The sequence below is a fragment of the Moschus berezovskii genome, chromosome 23, assembly GCF_049115385.1.
Source record: "Moschus berezovskii isolate FMDL1 chromosome 23, NW_MosBer_1.0, whole genome shotgun sequence".
Classification (NCBI taxonomy): domain Eukaryota; kingdom Metazoa; phylum Chordata; class Mammalia; order Artiodactyla; family Moschidae; genus Moschus; species Moschus berezovskii.
The window spans coordinates 41,111,346-41,135,099 of NC_142482.1; the positions used below are offsets into that span (position 1 = coordinate 41,111,346).

Here is a 23,754-nt window from a genome sequence, read left to right on the forward strand (position 1 = left end):
CAGGTGGCCGTCGAGCTGGTGTCCGAGAGGGTGACCCGTAGTGAGAGAGCTCAGGACCAGACGGGACTTTCGGTATAATATTTAGTTTTCGTTCTTACAGCCTAGTGACAAGACAGTCTTCAGTAGAGAAAGTTCAAAGACTGAATTTCGTGAGGTAAAGTGTCTTGCGGAAGATGTGGTGACGGGTCATAGGAATAATACTAAAAGAAGCGCGACGGAAGGGGGTGTAGCTCAGTGGTAGAGCGCGTGCTTAGCATGCACGAGGCCCCGGGTTCAATCCCCGGCACCTCCACTTTTCTTGGGGCCGAATTTGTTCTGGGTTCTCAATCAGCGCTAGACGCACCCTCGTTTGCCAAGAACGCCCACCGCCTGCCCTCTTTTCTGGTTCTTTTGTTCTCTTTCAGGTCTTTTAAATCACACAAAAAGCAAGAACTATTTTGTTTTTAATATGGACCCTTTTTTGCCCTAGGGCATAACACCGCCGTGGGTAGCTGAGTCAACTAGCAAACATGATTAAAGAGGCTGAGGGAGTACCAACGCGCTCAGGACTGCGGAAACCGGAAAACAAGCGAGGTACCAAATTAATAAGTCCAATTACAATAGTTACATTTCGCAGTATCATCTAAGAGCAAGAAACACAGAAAGCAGAAAAAAATAAAAGCAAATGTGAAGTCCACAGGAAATTCTGTTTAGATCCCTTCGTTTTCTGGGCTCTTGCTGGGTCAAGGAATAGATTTGAGGAGAGGAAGGAAAGCTTTACTTCGTTTTCCCCTACCACTCTTTACCCATTACAGCCTCCCTTTCTTTCCCTGCTCTCTCCTTCTATTTTTATATTTTATATGCGCTTCTTTAACTCATTGTTCCTGAGTAACTTTTAAATTATAATATAAACTTCATATCTAGATAGAGTTCTTATTGTGTTAAATAAGTTCTGCCCTTTTTACCTGATGAAGTAGAATGTGAAACATTTTTAATTTTTAAAAAATTTGGACAACTGAATGAAATTTATTTGTAAATATCCAGTCTTTGAGATAAAGGACTGAAGCCTTGCCATAACTTCAGTTGTTTTTTTTTTCTTTTTGGGGAGGGGAGGTATGATAAATACAGATAGAAAAGATTCAGCTACCCAAAAGAGCTTCTTGGTAGGTATTCCTAGTAATAACTTTGGAGAGTTCGGAGGAATTCGTCCTTGCCGTTATAAATGCTTTCCTGTACATGATGTAAGCATCAAAGCTCTGGAGAATGACTTAGGTGCCACCAAATGGTTATCTTGGGGACACCAAAATCCGTTGCTATGTATGAGAGTTCTGAGATGGTCAAAATTTCCCCGTAATGGTAGATTATTGTTTTTGAATATGTCCTTCTAGATTCTTAAAATTATGTTTCTTGGCATTTTTCTTTAGCTTCAAAATTCTGCCTTTAGAGTAGGATTCAGTATTCATGAAGTGAAGTGAAGTGAAGTCGCTCAGTCGTCTCCGCCTCTCTGCAACACCACGGACTGTAGCCTACCACGCTCCTCTGGCCATGGGATTTTCCAGTCAAGAGTACTGGAGTGGGTTGACATTTCCTTCTCCAGTCAGTATTCATAACTGAACTATTTTTCCTCTAAGAAATCACTAGCATTTTCCTTTCTTGAGGAGAGGGCCATGCATTCTTTCAGCTCCTCAACCAGGGATTGAATCCAGTGAAATTGAATTCCATGGCAGTAAAAGTCTAGAATCCTAACCACTAGGCAACCAGGGAACTCCCAATATTTTCCAATTTTTAATTGAGGTTGCCAAGACAAATAAAAATCTCCATGTTTCTATATTATATCATTGCAAAATCACAAAAAGCTGAAATTATATGTACTCTCAGTATAGATGTTAACTCCAAAATCTTTAGCAAAGATCCTCACATTAGAACTATTAATGCAGTCACCTGAGTAGATATTGGCAAAGGGGGTAGCTTCCTTTACAGAGTGCTAAGAAGTTGCTATGTCTCCAGGATAGTATACCTTGAATTTTTGAAGATACAGACCATCAACAAATCAGAGTTGTCTAGGTGGAACATTAGTCAGCATATGGAAGTAGGGATATAGGCCCCCTTTCTCTACCTGACAGAGGGATCAGAGGAGACTCATTAATACAGTGATATCAATAGATAACTCTGGTGAGCTCAGTCCGCTTCATCAGCTTTTGAATACACTTATATCTGACCTCACCAGACCTCTTGCCTCTGAAAAGCTTAGCAGTCAGCCTAGACAACTGCCTCCTCTCCTCTGCATCTTATTTGGATTCTGTTTTAGAATTTCCACACTGGTATGTTCTTGCTCACATGATCCATGTCTTTTCAAAGCTTATAAAAACTGCTGAGACAAACAACTGTGCCAACATGAGAAGAACCATCAGTTCTAAGTACATATGACTGCTTGGTCTCTGGGACAGTGAAGTGAGAGGGACCTAGTGTATTAAAAGCAGTTCACCACTTTAAATCATGCTTCAGGGTAAAAGCCTCAAGAGGACCTCTTGGGATTTAAATCAGAATCTCCTTTCAGTTTTTAACCAGAAAATAAAAAGACAACAGAACTCTTACCACTTATGAATATTTTCTGCCTCTCTCTCTCTCTCTCTCTTTTTTTGGTTGAAAACAGCTGCTGCTGCTGCTGCTGCTAAGTCACTTCAGTCGTGTCCTACTCTGTGCGACCCCATAGACAGCAGCCACCAGGCTCTGCTGTCCCTGGGATTCTCCAGGCAAGAACACTGGAGTGGGTTGCCATTTCCTTCTCCAATGCATGAAAGTGAAAAGTGAAAGTGAAGTCGCTCAGTCGTGTCCAACTCTGAGCGACCCCATGGACTGCAGCCTACCAGGCTCCTCCGCCCATGGGATTTTCCAGGCAAGAGTACTGGAGTGGGGTGCCATCGCCTTCTCCGTGAAAACAGCTACCTCATACCAAAAACAGCACATGGCATCAATAATTTCTCTTTCTCCGCAACCAAATTATTTTTACTTCTATTCTAATTCCTGATTTTCAATAGATTCAATGTTTATTAGAATGAGGGGGGCTTATTTTAGAATACATGAGGATTCTGTTATAGCTGCTGCAACTGATTGTGATAGACACGCTTTGATTTCCTTCTGATTTCCCTTTGTGTATATTCTAGAGCTGTTTTCTTTGTGGTTATCAGTGCAATTACATAAAACATATAAAAGTTATAATAATCTTTGCCCTCTCCTACTTTGTTATTGATGACACAAAATATCTTTTATATGGTGTAATCGTTAACTTAGAGTTATAATTAAGTTTTATGCTTTTTAAATTCTATACCAGATTTAAAGGTGACTTATACACCTACATTACAATTTTATAGGATTCTATATTTATCTGTCTCTTTTCCTTTACCAAGGAGTTGTATATTTTTGATCAGTTTTATATTGCTGTTCATCAGCTTCTTGCTTCAACTTGAAGGATTCCCTTCAGCCTTTCAGCTGGGGGCAGAGACAGTAGCATACTTCTTTCTGAGTAACACTCCTGTTATAGTAGCTGGGTGCTGGGCAAGAGGCAGTCTTCTCGGCATCTCTCTCCTGGCCTGGAACCTCTGTCTCATGATGGGTATGAAGGGGCCCCAGTATTTTCAGGACACGATAAAATAGAATCCGTTTTCCATGAGTGGAAAGATGAGAGTCCTCACTTCTTGGCTGCACTTTCCCAGAACTTAGTCTCCGCAAGAAGGAGCTGAGGGTATGATTAGAAATGAAGGAAAGATACTAGAGCTCTCCAAATGGAAACTGGGGTTGGGGGAGGGGGAACTTTGTTTCCTTGGCTTGTATAGTTTGGAGTAGACTTTCTGTCAGCCTGGCCTGGGAAGAGAGAGGGAGGGAGTAGGTTGTGATTCAAATGACAAATTCTCATTGTTATTACTGAACTTTAGTATATTTTCTTGAATTAACCTTTCTTAATATGACATATGTCAAGGCTATGATTTTTCCAGTGGTCATGTATGGATGTGAGAGTTGGACTGTGAAGAAAGCTGATCACCAAAGAATTGATGCTTTTGAACTGTGGTGTTGGAGAAGACTCTTGAGAGTCCCTTGGACTGCAAGGAGATCCAACCAGTCCATTCTAAAGGAGATCAGTCCTGGGTGTTCATTGGAAGGACTGATGCTAAAGCTGAAACTCCAATACTTTGGCCACCTCATGCGAAGAGTTGACTCACTGGAAAAGACTATGATGCTGGGAGGGATTGGGAGGAGGAGGAGAAGGGGACGACAGAGAATGAGATGGCTAGATGGCATCATCGACTCAATGGAGGTGAGTTTGAGTGAACTCCGGGAGTTGGTGATGGACAGGGAAGCCTGGCGTGCTGTGATTCATGGGGTCACAAAGAGTAGGAAACGACTGAGCGACTGAACTGAACTGAATATGACATATGCCCTTAGAACCATTTCTGGATAATTTATAAAATTTCCACAGTTTCTCTGATGAGCACATTCATGGAGTTCTTCCTACTGCCATGCTTCTGAGTTGTGTGTGTGTGTTTAATTTTAAATTTATTTCTGAGTTTTTAATTAACCAGATTTACCTTACATCTGTATCTCCTTTCAAATAATGCCTCATTTTACTTTCTGGTGGCTCCTGGGAATCCTTAGATTGTAGCTGCATCGCTCTAATCTCTGCCTCCATTGTCATACGACCTTCATCCCTCTGTATCTCTGTCTCTGCATGTTCTCCTCTTGTAAGGACATCAGTCATTGGATTTAGGAACTCACCCTAATCCAATATGACATCTTTTAAACCAATTATATCTTTAAAGACACTATTTCTAAATAAGGTCACATTTTCAGGTTCCAAGTGGACATGCATTTTTGCTGGGCATTATTCACTCCTCTACAGTGTTGGATATATGTTGACTTTTGTCAGCGCCTATTGTGCAACTGTGGAGATGATCATGTATGGTTTTTCTCCTTACGTTTACTAATTTGATGGATTATATTTTATTAATGTTGTCAAAGATAAACCAGAGCTGGACAGTAGATAAGAGGTCAAAATTATTTTAGTCAGGAATATTGTGATAGGGGAAAAGGCCTCAGTACAGAAATAGAGTCAATTTCAAATACAGCATAGGCAAGTGAGAATTTATAGCTAAGGAGCGGGGGAGGGTGGGTTGAGGGTCAGTGGATAGAAAATTACTAAAAGGAAACATCTGCGGTAAGGCAGAATTCTGGCTAAACCAACCAAACAGGATTCCTGCTGAAAGTAGTCCACCTGATCAGACATTACCTAGGGGATGGTAGAGGATGAGGAACACAATTAGATATCAAGGGTAACCAGATATGCAAATAGAGGATTCTAGCCAAACCAACCTAACAGGATTCTTGCTAAAAGTGAACAACACAGATAAGAAAACAGAAATCCAAAAGTCAAGTTCTGTTTGAAAAAGAGTTCAGGGAATCCTGAGTAGAGATTGGTAGAGGAGAGAATCTTTGTTAATATTGTCCTTGATAATGAGTGATCTTTGCATTTCTGGAATAAACCCCAATTGAACATTCTGTATTATGTGAAATTAGACTCTATTTTTCATTTTTTGTGCAAACTGAAAAAGTTTGTGATGAACATTGTTCTCATGTTATAAAATGAACTGGAAGAGCTCCTTCTTTCTCCATGCTTTGAAAATTTTAAGCAGCATCATAATTTTCTGATATTGGTAAAATTTCTTTGTGAAAGTATTTGTGCTTGGTTCCATTTTGGGGGAGTTGCCTGTTCAACTGTTTTTTTCTATAGTAATGACATGTTTAGACTTTCTGTCTCTACAAGAAGTAATTTGGGTATAGTGCATTTATAAAATCCACTTCATCTAAAGTTTTCAAGTCATTTGCTAAGCTGTGTCTTTATGACTTTTAAAAAATTTTTCTGTTTGATAGTTATTTGATAGATATTTCCTTTCATCAGTTTTAGTTTTGTCTGTCTGCACTTTTTTTTCCTCTTCTTGGTTATGATGGTTGGAGCTTTGTTGACTTTTCAAATATCCAGTTTTTTTCTTTAACTAGTTTTACTTAAAAAAAATAGCAAAACTCAATTTTCTCGTTCGTCTTTATCAACCCTTCCTTCTTTTTGGCTTATTTTGTTCATTTCTAACATCTTGAACTGAGTTCATTATTTGCTATTGTTATCAACATCTTTTTCATCTCTGACTGGAGAAGTATTTACCGCAGTACCTTATTGTGTATTTTGTCCATTTAAGCAACTTTCCCATTGTTACCTGAGGCTCTGTTGGTTTATGGGGCTGAACGCGAGAGACTCAGAGCCTCTGAGAAGGATGCAGTGAGTGAACTAGTCCAGCAGTGCGAAGGGTTTTTAACCGAGGGTTAATGCGCATCACAGGTGAGCCTTCTTAAATGGCCTTCTATTCTACCCCAAGGGGGTGCGATCGTAGCCAAGGAGCCCGCTCTCTCGGCGGCCGAAACAAACGGCTCTCCATTTGTCCTTCCATCTTCTCTCTTCTGGAGCTAATTTGGTTGCTTTCCACCGCATTATACTTTGTGACTTTCTGGCAGTCCTTTAAAGCATCTAGGAAAGAGTGAAGAAAGGAGAAAGTGGAGAAAGGAGAAAGTGAAGAAAGGAGAGAAAATATTTCATCAGGCTCTTCTAACTGCGGCAGGGAAGTGATTCCAGACAGAAACAAAAAGGTCCTAGGACCACCAACGGGGGCTCTCCATCTAGAATGCAATTTACTCTTCTTTTAGCAAAGCACGATATAGGACCTATATTTAGGTTCTAAGGTTTTGGAAGTAAGTGAAATTTGACACATTAGACTAGTTTAATGTTAATTCTTGTAAAACTGCCCCCAAACTGTCTTCTGTCTTGAATATATTCCCGAGGGTTCGTGACTGGCTAGGGGGTGTAGCTCAGTGGTAGAGCGCGTGCTTAGCATGCACGAGGCCCCGGGTTCAATCCCCGGCACCTCCACTTTTTGAAAGGCCTTTGTTTCTTTCCCTTTTTATTCTTTCCTTGCTCAAAAAGAAAGTAAACCTATTTCACAACTATTTCCTATTAGTATTAGTGCTGCTCTTTTTCTACTCCTCCGGTTTGGCAGCACTCAGGATGGCTGCGTAAGGAGGAAAAGATGAAAAGATAAAGCCTGGGTTCCTTCAGCAGCTCGCGATTCCGAACAGAAAGCCCGTCACCAAATTGACGAGCCTTTTTGCCTTTGGTTTCATTTTGCAGTATTATTAATATTTTAAAAGCAGGAAAGAAGAGACAAGGATGGCAGAATTTAACAAAAGAAAAACACACAATCTCAAGCCAATTTTTTTTTAGTGTGTTTTGTTCTCTGAGCCGTGTTGGTCATGATTAGACTGCACATTGAGCAAGAAGACAGCGTTCCAAACATGGAAATCGAGAAATTTATTTTCATCAGTGGATGTGGAGATGTCACACTTAGGCATAAATAGCTCCGTTGGGAAGTACCTTGGGCTGAAGATCTCAAACGTCAGAGATTAATTTCCAGTTTTGGTCTGTTTTTACTCTTACCGGAGAATAGGACTTAACTAGATGTATGGATGTGAGAGTTGGACTGTGAAGAAAGCTGATCGCCGAAGAATCGATGCTTTTGAACTGTGGTGTTGGAGAAGACTCTTGAGAGTCCCTTATACTGCAAGGAGATCCAACCAGTCCATTCTAAAGGAGATCAATCCTGGATGTTCATTGGAGGGACTGATGCTAAAGCTGAAACTCCAATACTTTGGCCACCTCATGAGACGAGTTGACTCACTGGAAAAGACTCTGATGCTGGGAAAGGTTGGGGGCGGGAGGAGAAGGGGACGACGGAGAATGAGATGGCTGGATGGCATCACCGACTCTGTGGACATGAGTTTGAGTGTACTCCGGGAGTTGGTGATGGACAGGGAGGCCTGGCGTGCTGTGATTCATGGGGTCGCGGAGAGTCGGACACGACTGAGCGACTGAACTGAACTGAACTGAACTGAGATAATTTAGTTAAATTACAGAAGTAATTTTATCTGAGACCATTGCGCCCTCTATCGGATAGAAATTTTCCAAACCCTGGGTCCTTGTACCAAAGCAGTTGGTGGTACCTTGTTAGAATGCAGGATGTCAGTTCCCCCTCAGACTTACTGAACTAGAACCAACATTTCGACAGGATCCCTAAGTGTTTCCTTTGCACGTTAAAGTTTGAGAGTCACTGGTTTGAGTGCTCCAATGTGGGTTAGAATGATTATATATTATAAATATATGGCTTATTTTATTAACAATTTTCCTACTTCCTATTCTAATGTAGTAAAAACAATTGCAAACATGTATTTCTATTGCTGAACCAGTTTTGTATTCTTATAATTGAAACTGTTTCCCCTCTCGTGATAATATGATATTTACTAGTATTTTTAAATCCGTATACATAATTGAATTAGATGTCAAGTTTTTTTAAAATAAAATTTTTTGCAAGTTTTTCAGTCAAGATGGTGCTAACTTCCAATATGAACTAGGAAGCTCATATCTTTGTTTCTGCTCAGCAACTTCAAAAAAAACTTTTTATTTCGTATTGGGGTATAGCCTATTAACAATGTTGTGATAGTCTCAGGTGGACAGTGAAGGAATTCAGTCATACATATACATGTATCCATTCTCCCCCAAACTCCGCTCCTGTTCAGACTGCACATAACATTGAACAGAGTTCCATATGCTATCCAATTGGTCCTTGTTGCTTATACATTTTAAATATAGCAGTGTATACATTTCCATCAAAAGTCCCTAAGTATCCTTTTCCCTCATCCTCCCTCCCCGGCAACCATAAATTTGTTCTCCAAGTCTGTGAGTCTCTTTCTGTTTTGTAAGTTCATTTGTGTCCTTTGTTTTTTAGATTCCACATATAAGGGCTGTCATACGATATTTTTCCTTCTCTGTCTGACTTATTTCACTCAGATTGACAATCTCTAGGTCCATCCATGTTGCTGCAAGTGCTATTATTTCATCTTTAATGGCTGAATAATAGTCCATTGTATATATGTACTGCATCTTTTTTATCCATTCCTCTATTGATAGACATTTAGGTTGCTTCTATGCCTTGGTTACTGTAAACTGCCGCAATGAACACTGAGGTGCATGTATTCTTTTAGATCATGTTTTTATCTGGATATAGACCCAAGAGTGAGATTGCAGGGTCATACAGTAGCTCTATTTTTAGTTTTTTAAGGAATCTCCATATTTTGCTCCATAGTGGCTGCTATACCAGTTTACATTCCCATTAACAGTATAGGAGTGTTCCCTTCTTTCCACACCCTCTCCAGTATATATTGCTTCCGGATTCTTATAGGATAGCCATTCTGGTTGGTGTGAGGTGATATCTCATTGTAGTTTTGATTTCATCAACATTTTAAGTAGGATAAGATCTTTCCCAAGTTAAATATCTTCATTTTAGGATTTACCTCTTCGAAGAAAGTAAGAGCTAGCACTCAGGAGCCAGACTTTCTTTAATAGGAGTAATAGGTCATTTTCTATTCTGTTGACATATTTTCTCTCTTTTTGTTTTCAAATTGCAATTTTATGATGTCTTTTTGCCACTTGTATTTACTGTGTTAAGAGAAATGTATTCACATGCTCCAACCATAGGACTGTGCGGATCACCACAAACTGTGGAGAATTCTTCAAGAGATGGGAATACCAGACCACCTTTCCTGCCTCCTGAGAAATCTGTTTGCAGGTCAAGAAGCAACAGTTGGAACTGGATATGGAACAACAGACTGTTCCAAATAGGAAAAGGAGTACGTTAAGGAGGTATATTGTAACCCTGCTTATTTAACATATATGCAGAGTACATCATGAGAAATGCTGGGCTGGATGAAACACAAGCTGGAATCAAGATTGCCAGGAGAAATATCAATAACCTCAGATATGCAGATGATGCCACCCTTATGAAAGAAATCGAAGAATTAAAGAGCCTCTTGATGAAAGTGAAAGAGGAGAGTGAAGAAGTTGGCTTAAAACTCAACATTGAGAAAACTAAGATCATGGCATCTGGTTCCATCACTTCATGGCAAATAGATGGGGAAACAGTGGAAACAATGACAGACTTTATTTTCTTGGGCTCCAAAATCACTGCAGATGGTGACTGCAGCCATGAAATTAAAAGACACCTGCTCCTTGGAAGAAAAGTTATGACCAACATAGACAGCTTATTAAAAAGCAGAGACATTATTTTGCCAACAAATATCCATCTAGTCAAAGCTATGGTTTTTCCAGTAGTCATGTATGGATGTGAGAGTTGGACTATAAAGAAAACTGAGCGCTAAAGAATTGATGCTTTTGAACTGTGGTGTTGGAGAAGACTCTTGAGAGTCCCTTGGACTGCAAGGGGATTGAACCAGACAATCCTAAAGGAAATCAGTCCTGAATATTCATTGGAAGGACTGATGCTGAAGCTGAAACTCCAATACTTGACTACCTGATGCAAAGAACTGACTCATTGGGGAAGCCCCTGATGCTGGGAAAGATTAAGGGCAGGAGGAGAAGGGGACGACAGAGGATGAGATGGTTGGATGGCATCACCAACTCGATGGTCATGAGTTTGAGCATGCTCCAGGAGTTGTTGATGGACAGGGAAGCCTGGTGTGCTGCAGTCCATGGGGTCACAAAGAGTCAGGCACGACTGAGCAACTAAACTGAACTGAAGCACAGGAATTCATCAAGTTGCAAAAGGCTAAACATGTAAAAGAATATCATGAATTTTCACCATTGGTTTTATGTATTATATTAGGGCTCAGATCCAAATGGAATTTTCCCCCCTTTCCAATCATAGGCTTCTCCAAGGAAATTCACCTCTGTAATTTAAGGGAGAAGAGGATTGAGTGGAAAAGTCAGGAACTTAGTATGAGAAAACCATAGGAAATATAGAGTAGAAATTTCAAAAGATTATATGCCAATACAATAAAACCAACATGTGGCTAATGCAGGGTGCAGAGCCTGGTCCAATTTTTAGGACTCCTTTCACTGACAAGGGCGCAAAAGAACAACTAACTTCTTTTTTTCTTTTCTTCCTATTTCTTGAATGATGGGGCTCTCTTTTATGTGCCTTCTACTTTGTTTCTTGCTCTGTAAATCCAGTAGGTCTCTCCAACCTGTGTCTACCTACTAACTTGCTTTTAAAATTCCACGCTTCTTTCCATCCCTGAATCTGCCCGTTTAATTCATACCTTGAGCACTATTCTCCTAGACCATTCTATGAACCTTCTTAGTTGCCTTTGCTGCTAAGTCACTTCAGTTGTGTCCGACTCTGTGCGACCCCATAGACAGCAGCCACCAGGCTCCCCTGTCCATGGGATTTTCCAGGCAAGAGTACTGGAGTGGGTTGCCGTTGCCTTCAGGATGTAATAAAAATGAATAGTGTTAGGAATGAATCGCTGAACGAACTGATGGTAGTTTTTATTTTCACCTGGGGTTTTCCCATTAAAATCTTGTCCTTAACATTCCTGTAAAGCAAGCATCAAATAACAAGAAGTGTTTTATCTAAGGAAAACTCGGTCAATTTTCTGACACGTTTTCAGTATTTTTTGTTCCACTTCAAGTTTTATTTGCCAAAGAAAGAATCAGGATCCTTCACAACTCCGTGAATTCCTTTGTCTTAAAGACGTCATAAATCCTGCTGCAACACATAATACTGCTAAAACAACAAACACCAGTTGGGGAGAGGCCCACAGAATATGGTAAGGTATTTCCTGAAGTACCCTCAGGGACAGTTACTAGGCGAGGGGGTGTAGCTCAGTGGTAGAGCGCGTGCTTCGCATGTACGAGGCCCCGGGTTCAATCCCCGGCACCTCCAGCTGTAAACTGAGATGTGTTTTTGTAATCCTTCACTCGTTGCCTACTCACAAGAACCTAAGACATTTCGTTTCAGTGGTGCACTCTTTAGACTTCATGACGCTCAAAATCTCTCAAGGTAACTGGCAGAGTACAAGTCTATTAGTATCCTCAGTTCAGTTCAGTCGCTCAGTCGTGTCCGACTCTCTGCGACCCCATGAATCACAGCACGCCAGGTCTCCCTGTCCATCACCAACTCCCGGAGTTCACTCAGACTCATGTCCATCGAGTCGGTGATGCCATCCAGCCATCTCATTCTCTGTCTTCCCCTTCTCCTCCCACCCTCAACCTTTCCCAGCAGAGGCCATAACAAGTTAGCATAAACCTGGTGGCTTAAAACGACAGACATTTGTTCTTTTACCCTTCTGGAGGCCAAAAATCCAAATTTAATATCACTAGACAGACATTAGGGTGTTGGCAGAGTGGTGCTCCCTCCAGAGGCTCTGGGCTGTGTGTGTACAATCTTGCCTCTTCCAACTTCTGGTGGCTGGTGGCATTCCTTAGCCTGTGGCGGCCTTACTCCAATCTCTGCCACCGTGGTCACACTGCTTTCTCCTCTCTGTATGCTAAATCCTTCTGCCCCTCTCTTTTAAAGAAACTTGTGAGTACATCGGGCCTAGCCATATAAACCAAAGTAATCTCCCCATTTTAAGATCTTTAATATAATTAAAGCTGCAAAGACCTTTTTCTATATAAGGTAACATCCACAAATTCTGGGGCTTGGGACCTGCTATCTTTGGGAGCCATTATTCAGTCTACTCTGCAGAGATCCCCTAAACTCAAAAGGAGTGTGCCATCGGGTTGGCTTCTTGTCGTCTTGGCTTCTGTTTTCCACTATTACTAAGGGGGTGGGGGTGGGGGGGAGAAGAAAATAAGAGGCTTGAGAAAAAATTGCTTAAGCTTTCTTTGTTTTATGTGAAGTTTTGGGATGAGAAACAGCAAGTCTTCCCTTTGATTACTCTCTCCATTGCCAAAAGCTTAGTCCAAAAAGAAGGCAGAGAATACCAAGTGAATGAGTGGGCGGTGCTACCAGAAAGGATAACTGTCACTGTTCACTGATGGCCCCATTAAAGGGCCATTATGGTTTCTAATCCATCATTATCTCTACAGAGAGGGAAGGGAATGCTGTCTCCCAACTTTACTCTTTCTTTCCCTACCAGGGCAGCCGCTCCTCACCTCCCAGCTCTGAGAAAGGAATTCAATCTCTTTCAAATGTCCTTAGTTGATTACTCACAACCGAGGAGTGTGAAAGGAAAATAGGGCAAAACATTTCCTAAATTCTAATATAAATTGGGAAATTTTCATCTTTGTCTCTGCTTAGCCATGTTTTCAATATGATGGGGACCACTGGGGAAGCACATACTGTCCAAATCTTGGGGTCATTTCAGAACATTGGGTTGCCTCTCCCTCAATAACCAACAACTGTGAAATGTATAATTACTCAAAGAATATTTTTCTAAACTGAGAGCAATTTTCAGGTATCATATCTTTTTATCCACAATCTTCTTAAATACTTCCATCATAATCCTTTTTATTTTATACATCAGTATATAGTTCTGTTTTTCAACATGGTTCTTTTAAAAAGATTTTTTTGGAGTATGGTTGATTTATAATGTTGTGTTAGTTTCTGTTGAACAGCAAATTAAATCAGCTATATATATATCCACTCTTTTTTAGATTCTTTCCCCATGTAGGTCAATACAGAGTACTGAGTTTCTTATGCTATTGAGTTTCTTATGCTGACTAACAGTCCTTGTTAGTTATCTATTTGATATATAGTGATGTGTATATGTCAATCCCAATCTCCCAGTTTACCTCTTTCCCCTATATATCTTAATGATATTGGGGGATTCCTGGCGTCTCAGACAGTAAAGAATCTGCCACAATGTAGGAGACCTGGGTTTGATCTCTGAGTCTTTCCTATATCTCTTAAAAGCAAGCACATTTCCTTACCACAGCACAGTGATCAAATTCAGGGAATTTGATCGCACTCCTGGGCATACACACCGAGGAAACCAGAATTGAAAGAGACACATGTACTCCAATGTTCATTGCAGCACTGTTTATAATAGCCAGGACATGGAAGCAACCTAGATGTCCATCTGCAGATGAATGGATAAGCTTTGGTACATATACACAATGGAGTATTTCTCAGCCATCAAAAAGAATGCATTTGAATCAGTTTTAATGAGGTGGATGAAATTGGAGCCAATTATACAGAGTGAAGTAAGCCAGAAAGAAGAACATCAATACTGTATATTAACGCATATATATGGAATTTAGAAAAATGGTAACCTGAACCCTGTATAAGAGACTGCAAAAGAGACATAGGCATTTAGAACAGTCTTTGGGACTCTGTGGGAGAGGGTGAAGGTGGAATGATTGGGGAGAATGGAATTGTAGCATGTGTTATCATAAGTGACCAGTCCAGGTTCGACGCATAAATTTTCCTCTGTTCATTTCTTTGCATTTGTGCTTTTTTAATAAAAATACTTTTAACTGTATTTTTAAAAAAATAAATAAATAAAATAAAAGTAAAAAAAAAATTCAGGGAATTTAATGCTAATAAGAAGTATTTTCTAATATACAGTGCATATCTAACTAATTTTACCAATAAAATTCTTTTTAGAAATTTCTCTCCAAGCTAAGGTCCATTCCAAAATCACGTAAGAATTTAGTCCTTCAGTTCAGTTAAGTTCAGTTCAGTCGCTCAGTCATGTCCGACTCTTTGCGACCCCATCAATCACAGCATACCAGGCCTCCCTGTCCATCACCAACTCCCGGAGTTCACTCAAACTCATATCCATCGAGTCGGTGATGCCATCTAGCCATCTCATTCTCTGTCGTCCCCTTCTCCTCCTGCCCCCAATCCCTCCCAGCATCAGAGTCTTTTCCAGTGAGTCAACTCTTCACAGGAGGTGGCCAAAGTATTGGAGTTTCAGCTTTAGCATAAGTCCTTCCAATGAACACCCAGGATTGATCTCCTTTAGAATGGACTGGTTGGATCTCCTTGCAGTATAAGGGACTCTCAAGAGTCTTCTCCAACACCACAGTTCAAAAGCATCAATTCTTCGGCGATCAGCTTTCTTCACAGTCCAACTCTCACATCCATACATGACCACTGGAAAAACCATAGCCTTGCCTAGACGGACCTTGGTTGGCAAAGTAATGTCTCTGCTTTTTAATAAGCTATCTAGGTTGGTCATAACTTTCCTTCCAAGGAGTAAGCGTCTTTTAATTTCATGGCTGCAATCAGCATCCGCAGTGATTTTGGAGCCCAAAAAAATAAAGTCTGACACTATTTCCACTGTTTCCCCATCTATTTCCCATGAAGTGATGGGACCAGATGCCACGATCTTTGTTTTCTGAATGTTGAGCTCCAAGCCAACTTTTTCACTCTCCTTTTCTTTAATCTGGAATATTTTCTCAATCTTGCCTTTTGTGAGATTAACCTGTTTTGGAGATACACATGCCAGTGATTTCATAGGTTGTTCTTCAATTTATATTATGATTAGACTAAGTTCAAGTTATGAATATTTGGGAGGAATATCACAGAAATTATATTTCCCTCTATCACACTAGGTGGCATGTGATGTCAGTTTTTCCCATCATTAGTGATGTCAGCTTTGATCAGTTGGTTAAAGTTGTGTCTAATAGGTTTCTTTCCCTGTAAATTTATTTTCCCTCTTATAATTAACAAGTAATCAGGAAGGGATACCCTGATTTTTTTTTTCTTGTCTTTACAATTGGGATAAAGTACTCTGTTTACTTGAATGTGTTCTCTATTTTTCTCTTGAATGAGGTTATATCATCCCTTTGAAATACAGTTAGATTTTTTTCTATTCATATTAAATTTTGGAGTATTTTCACATGCACTTAAGTATATTTTATTTTATTTTTTGGACTGTGTAATGTATCCAAGAGTCAAAAGAATATAGAGAATAATATTCAAGAAGATTGCAGGAGAATGTTGTGTCCTGGGACTCACCCAAGTGATGGAATGGATGGGCAATTCAAGCAATCTAATCTGATAGGAATCCAACTTTGAGGCAAGTTCCTCACAAGCTTACTGCAAATCAGGAACAGTGCCTTTCTTTCTATCATTAAGGTTTCTTTCTCCTGGAACAACCATGCCTGAGAGAGGATAAAGCTAAGGAGTTTAGAAATAGTGAAATTGAACTTAAGGTTGTCTTGTTTTGATAACTTGGTCTTCAGAGGCAATGCTGGTTACCTGATGGTAGGAAAAGTCTTCTGAGAACTCAGTGAGGACCTGGGGGCATGCATGGGACATTGGGTTCCGTTCCAAGTACCCACATTTTCATATATTCTTCTTGCCCACATACCCTAAGACCTCTTGCTGCCTGAAATATCTTTGTCAAACTCAATCTTCTTGGCTATGGCAATTCTTTCTTAACCTTATACAGGAAGGAATCATGCCCATTCACTAAGGTTACCCATTGTTAGCTCTGTTATTGACCAAATCTCTCTAAGCATTCTCAGCAGTCGCCACCACCAAAAAGTTATAAAAAGCAGTTAGCAGTTTTCCCAACCATGCAATTCCCACTTGTATGGAATCTGAAAGTATCAGCAAATGGTAGTCTGTGTTGACCTAATGGACAGACCACCTGATTCCTTGTCAGAAAGTTAAGCATTCAAGTTCTTTTGTGGTTCTTTTATTCTAGCTCCTTCCTAACCCAGGTTGCAGGAGGCTGAAGAAGATTTCACTAAAATATTTCACTAGACTTCACTGCCAGTAGTTGACAACTTGATGCACTGGTGGTCACTTTTTCCATCAGAGACCCTCAAACTGGAGCTTACGTAAAAGTTGTTTAACTACAAACAAATGATAAATGATGAAAAAATAGCAGTCACCTCAGCAGAAATCTATACAGGGAAATAGTGTTTTTTCTGAGTATTCTAAGAGGCTTCCCAGGTGGCACTAGTGGTAAAGAATGCTTGCCAATGCAGGAGTCATAAGAGACACGGGTTTGATCCGATCCTCTGGAGGAGGGCATGGCTACCCGACTCCAGTATTCTTGCCTGGAGAAGCCCATGGACAGAGGAGCCTGGCAGGCTACAATCCATGGGGTTACAAAGAGTCTGAAGAGACTTAGCACACACAGGTATTTTAGGAAAGTTTCCAGTCTGAAATGCAAACATTCTGAACTCCAGGGTCCAAGATCAATCCAGGGGAAAACTCATCCCTTTGTTTTCCACAGATAGATAATAAACTCTTGTACTCCCAATCCCAATACATCAGTTTCAACCTCAATCTACTTACTCTCCAGGGACACTCTCCTTCCAAACTACTGAACAATGCATATCTCCAGGTTAGAGCTGTTTGTACAGTTTCAGATTCTGGCCTCACAATGCCTAAGCAGAGATCCACAGGAAGATACACTTCAAAAAAAAAATTCAGCCACAAAAGGGAAAACCAGGCAAGAAATCTGCTAAATGTTCAGAAAGCAGTCTCTTTTTCTAATTACAGAAGTCAGGAAACCTGGAGGTCTTCCATAACGCACCATCTCCTTTTCTTAATGTCCAGAGGAAGCTGTAACTGTCCATCAGTTGTCACAAGTCACCTGTGCAGCCAAGTTTGGGGCCATCCCCTTGGCTTGTGAAGGACTCCACTATATTGCCTTTGTGCCTGTACTAGGAGTGAGGGGAGAGTGGTTTCCTCTGTAGGTATCACCCTTTGTTCTGTGACTGGCTTTCTGCAACCAAGGTCTTCAGTTCCTGTTCTGTTCTTCAGACTTCTTTGAGACTCCTCCTAGCATCATGTAAGGAGTAAAGGAGCCTGTTGCAAATGTTAGGAAGAGTTTCTTCAGGAGGAAGATGTGGAAGTATGTGGAGCGAGCAACAGAAACTTTGCCGTATTTCGCGTTTCAAGAAAAACCTTAAGTAAGACGCTTCCTTGGATCTCAAAGCTGCAGCTGCCACGGGTCGAATCTCCCACAGCATTCAAGAGCGAAAACCGGGGCATCTGAGCAGCTTCCAAGCTACCCATCCCAGCGGTTCCGGAACTTTATATGAAAACTCACCTCAAGTACGTCCCCAAGGCACTCCACTTGTCCACCCGACGATGCAAAGAGCTGCAAGGCTCTCCCAAAGCCACGATAGTCTTGGACTAGAGAAGGCAGATCCTCTTCTGCGACAAGCCTACATCCCTTGAGAGAACGCCTCTCTCCTCTAATACCTGGACGAAGAGACGGAAAGATATGGAGCCTGGACCCCAACCTCCCCTCAAATCCTGATAATTTTGAGGATGCTTTTCCTCTGCCCACTTCCTTTCCGTTCCTTTTCTCCTTTTCTTCCTGCACTTCACCCCACCTGCCTCTTCCTTCTCGGGTCAACTGGGCTCCTCTCCTTCATCCTATGTGCTTCTCGATGGAATTTGCACAGTAGTTTTGCGCGTTTATAGTTGCATTTCCACGCATTTTAACCTCCGCGTTGAGATACTCACGCGTAAATTTCCACATTCTAATTTCTTTCCTTAAGTTTCCAGCTCAGCCTTTCCCCTGCATAAGCTGAGGCTTGGTTTGAATGGGGGCGAGATGCACGGCTGACCGTGGGGGTAAAACCCTGGATTGGTAGAGGAATGCTGAGGGAAAAAGAATCTGTAAGAGGATCTAAAATATTTTTTAGAGGAAGCTGTCTAAAGACTTGCATCTGAATTTACACTCCCACCAAATTTTAACTAAAGGCAAAAAGCTCAACTCTTTCCTAATCGGAGACTGAGATTTAAGAACTTGTCCAGATATACACATTTTATTGCAGGCAGATTCTTTACCATTTGAGTTACCTGGGAAGCCCTACACATTTTATTAATTTTTATTAAAATTCACTTGGCAGGTGCCTCTCAGATGCTGTCACTTCCTCATCCCAGAGATTATTATTTCTGAAATTCTGAAAACCCCTGAAATTGTTTCTACTGTATTCAACAAAAGGAGTCCTATGTCCTGGTACTGTCTACTTTATATAAAAAGTTTCTCATGCTCTCAGATGGGTAAAAAAAACAATTCTTAGCCATATACCAGCCTGCAGACCATAATCTGAAATTCAAATACTAATAAAGAGATAAGATGTACTGGAGGCAAAGAGGTATCCAAGGAGATCTTTTTCTTTCTTCTCTTCTTTTTGTTATTTAAATTAAGACTTAATTAATATAAACAAAAATGGATGAAATTTAATTATTCAGCTTGATGGGTTACATGCCATGTAACCAATAGCTCTGGCAAAGACAGATGATATTTCAACCCCCAGTAGCTTCCTTGTGACTCATCCCAATCAATACTACTCTCTAACTTCTATCCGGAGAAGGCAATGGCAAGCCACTCCAGTACTCTTGCCTAGAAAATCCCATGGATGGTTGAGCCTGGTGGGCTGCAGTCCGTGGGGTCGCTAAGAGTCGGACACGACTGAGTGACTTCACTTTCACTTTTCACTTTCACACACTGGAGAAGGAAATGGCAACCCACTCCAGTGTTCTTGCCTGGAGAATCCCAGGAACGGGGGAGCCTGGTGGGCTTCCGTCTATGGGGTCACACAGAGTCGGACACGACTGAAGTGACTTAGCAGCAGCAGCAGCAACTTCTATCACCATAGATTAGTTTTTTGTGTGTTTTGAAATAATATAAGTAGAATCATACAATATGTATTGATTTGAGTATGGATTTTTCATTCTTTTTTTTTAAGTTGGATACATCCATATTGTTGCTAGTATCGGTAGTTCTTTTTTCATTGTTCGTAGTCGGAGAAGGCAATGGCAAGCTACTCCAGTACTCTTGCCTAGAAAATCCCATGGACGGAGGAGCCTGGTAGGCTGCAGTCCATGGGGTCGCTACGAGTCAGACATGACTGAGCGACTTCACTTTCCCTTTTCACTTTCACACATTGGAGAAGGAAATGGCAACCCACTCCAGTGTTCTTGCCTGGAGAATCCCAGGGACGGGGGAGCCTGATGGGCTGCCGTCTATGGGGTCACACAGAGTCGGACACGACTGAAGTGACTAAGCAGCAGCAGCAGCAGCAGTAATACATTGTATGAATACTACGCAGCAAAACTTTTTAATCCATTTTACTGTTAATGTATATTTAGACTGCTCCTAGTTTTGGTCTGAAATGTCTAATGTGGTCACTAGCATTCCTGTATATGTCTTTCAAGAAAAATACTCATGCATTTCTCTTGGGTGTAAATGCAGCTGAGGAGTTTGTTTATTGCGGGGGGGGTGGGTGCATAGCTTATATGTATATTTAATTTTAGTCTGTATTTCCAAATAGTTTCCTAATGTGTGTGCATCAGTTTACAGTCTCATCAGCAGTATGAGAGTGACTGTTCCAGTTGCTCCACATGCTCAGCAGCTCTTGTTGTTATCAGTTCTCTTATGGTAATTGATTTGGGTGAAGAGAAGTATTATTTCATTCAGTTTTTAAATTTACGTTTCCCTCAGAGCATATTATGTTGGGCACCTTTTAAATTGTTTATTGGCTATTTTGGGCATCCTCTTTTTGTGAACTGTTAATTTGTTCTTAATGAGATTTTAGTCTTTTTCTTAGAGTTTCACAAAAGTTCTTCACAGATAATGGTCTTTCCTTAAACATAGCGTTGAAATACCTTCTTTCAGACTGTTCATAAAGAGGAGAGGAGCTGAAAATTTTTCATAAGAATAGGAAAGAGAAAAGGAGAGAGGTTGAAGTCAGGGAAAAAGTTCCACTCTGAAATCTTTCCTGGTGGTTGCAGAAAAAATGCCTCCAGGCAGTTGGGGTTCCTGCTGGGGCGGGAATCTTGAAAAGAATTGATGGGATGAAATGTCTTACGAGCAGAAACGGTGTTACTTGGTTTGCTACCCTTCCATTTCTCCCATGGTCGCAGCTTAAGAGGATATAATTTAAAGATTTAAGAAATAGTGGGATTTGAGACAATGGCTTTTGTATCCGGCCAACTATCCAATCTTTGACGACTTCCTTAGATATATGATTACTATTTCAAAAAGGATCCTCAGGATCTTTCTGTTGTGAGAGGTGTCGTTCAGTAGTGGTGTATCCTTTCTTTATGAGAGGATTGGAAACCATACACATGAATCTACTTTTCTCGTTTTAAAAATACGTTTTGCTTGCTCACACGGAAATAAACACATTATCCGACCGATTGACTTTAAGTGGTTCCGGTTTCTATTCTCCGGTCCCCGCACTTACCGACCACGTGTCAGCACAAGGAAAGCCAGGAAAAAAGAGTAAATAAAAGAGAACTGGCTCCTTCCGAATCTCTTCCAGCCGAAGCAAGGAGCCGGTCTCCACATTAACGTGCCCAGTGATCCTTTTAGCCTTGTCATTGAAGAGCAAGACAGAAAAAGAACTGAAAGATGAGTCGATCATTTCATTCTGAATTCCCTCAGTTTTCTGAGCAGTCTTTGAATTAGTGGAGTAACCGAAAGAGACCAAGCAGAAATATATGCAGCTTTTTGTTTTTAATCTCTTTCTCTCCCTTTACTTCCCTGCTTTTCTATCAACCCATCCACTGTCTCCTAAAATTGGATCCTATTTTTAGACATGGATTTCAGGAAAGCCAGTATATATGGGGGCGAATGAATGGCCAATAGTGAACTTGATAAGTTTACCTCAAGAAGGAAAACTATGCTATTTTGGGGAAACAACTAAGTAGGCTGCTAGTAGGTGGCCGAAATAGCTCAGTTGGGAGAGCGTTAGACTGAAGATCTAAAGGTCCCTGGTTCGATCCCGGGTTTCGGCAACTTGGTTTTACTTTCGTGTAATTATCAACCCGTTAGATAATAATTGTATTGCAATCCCCAGAGTCTATATCTGACAACAATATTTACGGCATTTTCGCAAATGCAATCAGAGAGTGTGTGTGTGTGTGTTTTGCTCCGTTTTGGTTGCTATTCCACTGAGGTCTTTTATTTAAAGTTTTAAAACCCAGGAAATTATTTTCCTAGGAGCTAAGAAATCACAATATGCTACAACCTCTTGCACTTACAATTCATTTCTGCTTTGATGTGTGTGTGTCTAGGAGACAGGCCTACTAAAAGGCCTGGCAAAAGAATTAAACAATCTTGCTGAGAGGACATGACTCAATTATGTGACTCCTGAAGGAATCCAAGAAGGAACAAAAAACATCTTGCAAGCAGGATGTACCCCTGGGGATGGAGAGCCATCAACAGACTGTTCTATCTTTGGCACCTGGGAGGCACATAAAGATTAACTGGGTCTTTGTCCTTGAGACAGAAAAAGAGGGATACAAAAATATTAAATGTTAACTGCACAGGATGATCACTGAAGGCCACGTGGCCTGCTATGCTCATGTAAACACGTACAAGCAAGTCTCAAAAAGTATAAAGCAGACTTGAGATCAGTTTGGTCACCTTCAGCTCGTGGTGGTGTTGGTCCCCTGATCCCCGCTGTAACTTTCTTGAGTGTTTCTCATTCTTTCCTCTCATCGCACTTTCAGGAACCAGTGCTGTCGAGCTGGACTCGACATGTGTGTGATCTTTTTAATCACAAAAATTGGTGGTGGTGGGGGTGGGGAAGCTGTAGAAAAAGACTACTACACTGTATAAGTGTATTTATGTGGAAGTGATATACACAATAAATATTTTCCAATCAGAAAATATGAGTTTTCATCTTGAGTCCACCCCCTTTTTAAACTGTTGGAATAGGAGCTTTGGTGAACATTCTCAAGCTTTTAAACAATTATAAGACCATCCCAAGTTTTGTTTTTGACGAGACATTCCTTCAATCTTGCACCTCTATTTAGAATTTGCACATCTTATTTCTATTTTATTATCTAGGAAAGAATAAAAATAAACACTTCTTTAAGAATTATTCTGTTGAACTTTCACAAAGGGACCAAGAATACTGAAAAATGAAAGCAAATGGACAGCAAAGTCATCAAGACTCAGATACAAATACATTTTTTCCTTTTTATTTCAACTTTTTTTCCTTGAAACTCTTTGTTATCACTTGTGTCCTTTTGAATTCTTTTCTTGTTTTTGAATTTCTGTTTCAGTTTCACAGTGTCTGTTTTCTCCTAACAATTCTTGGACATTGTGTCAGAAGAAAATAATCAACAATATTTCAACATCAGAACTTCATCAAGTTGCAAATGGAAAATTGGTCCAAACTTAGCAATAGGGGGGCGATATAGGGACGTTCACTATACAGGAACTTGGTGTTAGAAACTATCCGTTAGCTACCTGTCCCTCCCCAGTTCAGAAGCTTGCATTTTATCTCATTAAGAAACATTTGATTGGACAAACAGCATCATTGAGTATTTTATTGCCTAATACAGTAATGATCCCTTTATATTTTATTGAAGTGAGAGGTCTTGGGTAATTCACAAAGCATAATTAGTTTTCCATTCAATATCTTAAAAATAAGGCTAATAATGTCTATATCAAAAAGGGTTCTATAACTATCAAAGGAAATCATGCAAGTAAATGCTTTGTGTCATGTCCACACATATTGTTCTGGGGTTCTCCCAGAACAGCACCTAAATATGTAATATCTTCTTGTAGCTATGACTGTCCTATAGCAATATAATAAAGCCATAAATGAGTCACTTTTATAACTTTAAATTTTGTAGTAGTCACATTAAAGATAAAAATAGATGGCCTTAATTTAGGAAGAATATATAAAAGATGGTATATCAAACATCACTTAAATAAGTAGTCAATAAAAATTATTAGTGATATAGGTTAAATTTTAAATATCATATTAAGTCTTTGAAGTCTGGTGTATATTTTACACTTACAGCACATTTCATCTTTTCAAGTGTTTAATACTCGAAGTAGCTAGTGGCTACCATATTTTGGACAGTGCAGCATTAAACATGTATGTCACTGATTTTCAGATTTTCTGAATTGAGTATATATGGCATGAGTGTGTTCTGT

General features: G+C 40.3%; 4 non-coding genes across 4 annotated transcripts; all 4 read left to right on the plus strand.

Annotated features, from left to right (window-relative positions):
• Positions 1 to 220: 220 nt before the first annotated feature.
• On the plus strand, positions 221 to 292 carry TRNAA-AGC (transfer RNA alanine (anticodon AGC)). Its single transcript has one exon. It is a non-coding gene; the product is annotated as a tRNA-Ala (tRNA).
• Positions 293 to 6,874: 6,582 nt separating this feature from the next.
• Positions 6,875 to 6,946, plus strand: TRNAA-AGC (transfer RNA alanine (anticodon AGC)). The gene has a single exon. It is a non-coding gene; the product is annotated as a tRNA-Ala (tRNA).
• Positions 6,947 to 11,738: 4,792 nt separating this feature from the next.
• TRNAA-CGC (transfer RNA alanine (anticodon CGC)) lies at positions 11,739 to 11,810 on the plus strand. The gene has a single exon. It is a non-coding gene; the product is annotated as a tRNA-Ala (tRNA).
• A 9,713-nt stretch (positions 11,811 to 21,523) lies between these two features.
• On the plus strand, positions 21,524 to 21,596 carry TRNAF-GAA (transfer RNA phenylalanine (anticodon GAA)). Its single transcript has one exon. It is a non-coding gene; the product is annotated as a tRNA-Phe (tRNA).
• The last annotated feature ends 2,158 nt before the right edge of the window (positions 21,597 to 23,754 follow it).